Below are 5,907 nucleotides of genomic sequence, written 5' to 3'. Positions count from 1 at the left end.
CCTTTTGGAAACACTTTGGGGCAGTTCTATTCTGTCCTATAGGGTCGCTATGAGTCGGAATTGACTCAGTGGCACTAAGTTTGGTTTTTTTGGTTTGGACGGGGAAGTGGGGGGAGGCTTGTGAGGAGTCCACAGTAGGGGAGGGGACGGCCTGGGGGGTTCCCAGCCCCCACACTTACCTCACCATCTTTTATAAACCCCCTCAAGCTGCTGTTGTTTACTTTTCTGTGACTGTGTCCTGTGGGACGCTTGTACCTCTCGGGCGTTAATGAAACAAGAAACGGGCTTGGAAGGAATCAAAGAGACTAAAACCAGTGATTGCCTCGAGAAACCGGGAAATCGGGACCGAGAATGGGAACTTGTTTTGCACTGTTTTACCCTATTGTTCTACCTGCATTTTTTATCATATGCTACTTAAAAAAAACAAGCTTGTCTTCGTAGACAAAAATAAAAAGGGCAATAATAGACAAATCACAAAAGGACATCTTATAAAACAAACCTCACTAACAATAAAAAAGGAGATTAATCTGATTAAAGAGAAATTAGTCTATTATTTAGAAAAAAAGATGTTAATAAAAGCTGAGGGGTGAGGGAATGGAAAACTTGCCACATTTGTGTATTGCTAGTGTGTATGCAAATTGGTAATATCTTTTGAATAGCAATTTGGCAACATTTATAGAGACTTAGACTCTGTTTTTCACTTGCTAACCCCAGTAACTCCACTTTTGGTCATCACACTTGGTAGAGGGTCAGTGAAAAAGAGGAAGACCCTGAGCAAGATGGATTGGCACAGTGGCTGCAACAATGGGCTCAAGCATAACAACGACTGTGAGGATGGCGCAGGACCGGGCAGTGTTTCATTCTGTTGTACATGAGGTCGCTGTGAGTCGGAACCAACTCGACAGCACCTAAAAATAACAGCCAAATAGTCTGAACTGTGGAAAAAGCTACAAACACAAGGATGTTCGTTGCAGGAAGGCAGAACTTGGGACCTACAGGTCCAACAAGAGAGGGGTGGGTCATTAACTGATGGGATGTTATACAATACTTAAAAAGAGGGACAAAGATGATGTCCTAACAGGAAACATGCTCCTTCTATAATGTGAAGTAACAATAAAAGTATACACAAAATCACATAAACACTGTGGGGGGCGGGGTGGTTGGATGTTGGCGAGTCAATTCCGACTCATGGTGACCGCATGTGACAGAGTAGAGCCGCCCCATAGGGTTTTCTCGGCTGTACTCTTTGCTGAAGTAGATTGCCAGGTCTCTCTCCCACGGAGCCACTAGATGGGTTTGAACCACCAACCTTTCAGTTAGTAGCTGAGCGCTTGCCAGTTGTATCACCAGAGCTCCTACTGTGGTGGTAACCAAAACCCACTGCCGTCGAGTCCGTTCCGACTCATAGTGACCCTCTAGGACAGAGGAGAACTGCCCCCTAGGGTTTCCAAGGCTGTAATCTCTATGGAAGAAGACTGCCGCATCTTTCTCCCGCAGAGGGGCTGGTGGGTTCGAACTGCCGACCTTTTGGTTAGCAGCCAAGGGCTTTCACGACTGCACGACCAGGGCTCCTGGTACTGTGGTGGTAGCTGTTTCAAACACTGCATAGAAAAAAGACTGAAAGGAAGTGTACCGAACCACCAGCAGCAGGTGCGTTCAGATGGTGGGGTTATTTTCCAATTTTTTTTTTTTTTTTCGTAAAATAGTTACCGTATTTTATATGGAAAAAAGAAATGTGTAAAGAAAGAAATGAGGGCTGTCTTTCAGTTCCTCTGCCTCCCAAGAAGGAGCACATGGGAGGCTTCTTGGCAAGTTGAGGCATTATCCCATTTTCAGAAACTTGTGGCTATGAAATGCATATTAAGTAAGAGTAAACACCACCACACACGCATCTACTTCCAAAGTGTTTGAAAAGCAACCCCTGGCATGTAAGGATTCAGCTACTGTGTTGAAGTTAAGAGGAAATTTACCAAACATAGTTCATACTCTGGTCCTCAAGGAGCCCCATGGAACATGGCAAAGTAAAAATGGCAGCCCGCACCCGCTGGCCCTGTGGGATGTGCAAGACCTCCCTCCACACCAGAGGGGCGGGGTTATAAGTACAAGGCATCAGCCAAGGAGGAACAAAGGTCAATCCCAAGCCAAGGCTGGGTGTTTCCAGGGATGACCCAGGATGTCACCACTCTTTGTCCTCCATGGGAGAGAGCTGGTGAGGCCTTGGTCTTTGTGTGCCTGGAGCTAGCACCCCAAGCAAGCTGAAAATGCTACTTCCCGAGCAAGCTAATAACTTGGTGTTCCTTCACGTCAATATTCTTTACTATTCGTTCACCATATTTAAGCAACAAAAGGAAGCAGTATGCTGGGTTCGTGTGGAGAAGGTAGTCACTGCTGGCAGCCCTCAGCCTCTCCCCCACTGTCCAGGCCAGTTCAAAACCCACAAAACAACATTACATAGTGCTCAGAATGCATATATTTAAAAATATTGAAAACTGAGTGGAAGAATATGCACCAGATTCTGAATGTGGTTGCCTTTGGAAGGGAAAGAAAGGAATGAGACTGGCAGGGAGGGGCAAAGGAGGAAATCGGCAACTTTATCAGTAATGTTTTCTGTCTTTTATTTAAAACTGTGAAGCATATGTGCCCAAATGTTAACCACTGCTAATTCTTGGTCAACAAAACAAACCAAGAAATTCTCAATTCAAAATTCTCAGAGGTCAGATGTCATGCTCTGTTTCCTTACCTATTTCTGTCTTCCCTGTGTTTGTTGCTCCCTAAATGTCTATACTGGGCTCAAACATATCAAAGATCATGAAGATGGGTCAGGACTGGCCAACATTTCATTGTTATACATACCCAACCAAGAGACAAACCAAAAAAAACAACCAAACCCATTGTTACTGAGTAGATTCCGACTCATAGTGACTCTACAGGACAGAGTAGAACTGCCCCATAGGGTTTCCAAGGAGCGGCTGGTGAATCTGAACTGCTGACTTTTGGTTTGCAGCCGAAAGCTCACAGCAACGAACGATAACACAACCTGTGTCTGTGTTGCTGACAGCAAAGTCACTGGGGCTACCTCCTCAGCTGGCCTGGTGACACCCAGGGAGCGAGCTCTGGATGCACACCAGCACCCTCAGGACACCCTCCGCACGGGACGGCCAGCCTGGGAGTGCTCTGTTTCCAGCCTGCACACCTCTGACGACCACAGGCTGGGCTCCCCTACCCTTCCATGGGGCCTGGGAGGACCACCCTATCTAGTAAATATGAAGTCCAAAAGCATTTTGCACCTTGACTTCAGAATCCAGCAGTCATGAAACTCACAGACCAAAGAGAAGAATTTGCCACGAGGGAGAGGAGGTGCACAGTGAATTATGTTTCCTCGAAGACTCCGTTTCAGAAAAGGAACCTGGTTTTGTTATAGGTTTATTTAATTGCTCTACCTCTGTTTGTGTTAGTTTAGGTGGGTAGTGCGTTTCTAGAAATTTAACCATTTTCTCTGGGTTTTCAGATTTGTTAGAGCACAATTTTTCATAGTATTCTGTTAGGATTCTTTTAATTTCAGTTGGGTCTCTTGTGATATCGTCCATCTTATTTCTTATTCGGGTTATCTGCTTCCTCTCCTGTTTTCTTTTGTCAGTTTGGCCAATGGTTTATCGATTTTGTTGATCTTGTCAAAGAACCAGCTTTTGGTCTTGTTAACTCTTTCAATTGCTTTTCTATTCTCTATTTCATTTAATTCTGCTCTAATTCTTATTATTTCCCTTCTCCTGGTGCCCGAGGGCTTCTTTTGCTGCTCTCTTTCTACTTGTTTGAGTTGTAGGGTTAATGTTTTGATTCTGGCCCTTTCTTCTTTTTGGATGTGTGCATTTATTGCTGTAAATTGACCTCTGAGCACTGCTTCTGCTGTGTCCCAAAGTGAACCCGGAAACCACCTGTGTATGAGGGACAAACACCTCCCGGGCAGGGCCAGCACTGTGGATACACCCAGAGGACTCGCGGCAGCTCTGCTCTCCAGTGTCATTATCTGGATGCCAGTCTCCCCCAGGAGACAGCTGGGGTCATGGGTGTCCCCTTCTGGAGGAGCCAGATGCCTAGGCAGAGCTGAGGGCACCAGCCCCTTCCAGATCCTGTCTCCCTGGCCTAACTCTGCAGGAAGCCCTGTGCCCACCTCCAAAGAGGCCCCGTGTTTGTGCCCGGTGACAGGCTGGGAACCACTGGAACTAGATGAAAAGCGAGGCAGCCGCAGCCACAGGGACAGGAGCAAGCGACCAAGGAGCTGGACTGGTAGGCTTATTGTGCCACCCTTTGAAAGGCACCCCCGTGGCCGTGGAGTGGCTTCCAACTCATAGCGACCGTACAGGACAGAGTAGAACAGCCCCCATAGGGTTTCCGAGGAGAGGCTGGTGGATTCAAACTGCCAACCTTTGGTAAGCAGCTGAGCTCTTAACCACTGTGCCACCAGGGCTCCTCTGAAAGGCAGGAGGGCATTTATCTAGAGGCAACTGTTTACCTTCATCTCCAAGTCCTTTCTGGGAAAACAACCCTGCCCTGGAAGCCAGCTGACCCACAGGCAGCTGGACGGGGTTTGCAGGAAGAGAGAGCAGGCCGGCCGTCTACCTGCCCTGCATGCAGGCCTCATGCTCTGACTGCAGACTTGGAATCCAGGGCCGGGCAGCTGTGATCTCGGACAAGCCACCAGCCTTTGTGCTGTGTCCTCAGTGAGGAAATCCGCCGTGGCCATTTCCGAGGGGAGCAGGGTGGGAATGGTTCGGGTATAGGGAAACTCAAGGCTGTGAGAGCAACAGACTGGGGACTTGATCCCAGCTCCACTACTGACTAGTTGGGTGACCCTGGGACGTTATTTATCTTTCTGAACATGTTCTCTAACCTGTGAGAGGGGATAATCTCATCCACTTCATAGGGTACAGATTAAATAAGGTGTGAAAATTCCTGGCCCATTGAGCTTGCCCCATGTGGCTAATGCCCTGTTCAGGGATTTTACTCATTAATAAAGAATCATTCCCACTGCCCCCAAATACCCCTGGCTCCTTGCACAGGGCAAAGTTGATTAGTCTTTGCGGAGTCCCTGGGTGGAGTTCAGAAGGCACGCTTTCTGTCAGTCGTGTGGATCGTGGGGTGGTTGCCCACTACCACCACCCATGCACACACAACACAACCCCAGCCCCATGCACGCGGCATGAAGGGTGTCAGGGGTCCAGCTCCCACTGCCGGAGCCCTGCTGCTCCTGGGAGAGGCTGGGAGGGGAGATCTGAAGGACAGCGACCAGCAAGCCTCGCAAGTCCCTAATACGGGTGACCAAATTAAAGACCTTCATCCTCGAAGGCATGGTGGTATCGGTAAACTGCAGCAGAGCTCCAGAGCTCTGCGGTGCGAAGTGAACTTGAGAGACATACCCAGGCTCAAACCCCAGTTCTCCTTCCTCCCGTGAACCTCCCCCCGACGCCCGCCTCGCCTGCCTTACCTTAAACTGCAGGTGACGAGAACGTGCTCAGGATGTTGTAAGGATCAAGTGAATCAATACGTGTAAAGGTTTAGAACAGTGCCTGGTACCTGGCCTTATACGTGTAAATAATGCCTGGTACCCGGCATTATACGTGCAGACAATGCCTGGTGCACGAGTCAATACATGTAAAGGGTTTAGAACAGTGCCTGGTACCCGGCATTATACGTGCAGACAATGCCTGGTGCGCGAATCAATACACGTAAGGGGCTTAGGACGACGCCTGGTACACTGCATGTAAGCTCTCAGCACACGTTAGCTATTAAATTCTAGGTGTCTTGGGGAAACTTGCAGATACTGTTAATACAGGGCAATCAAAGCACAAGAAAAAACAGACACACTTGGTGTGGCATAAACATATGAAATGCTTCACAGTTACACGTAAT

Source organism: Trichechus manatus, unplaced genomic scaffold, assembly GCF_000243295.1.
Source record: "Trichechus manatus latirostris isolate Lorelei unplaced genomic scaffold, TriManLat1.0 scaffold00030, whole genome shotgun sequence".
Taxonomy (NCBI): domain Eukaryota; kingdom Metazoa; phylum Chordata; class Mammalia; order Sirenia; family Trichechidae; genus Trichechus; species Trichechus manatus.
This window is presented reverse-complemented; position numbering follows the sequence as displayed.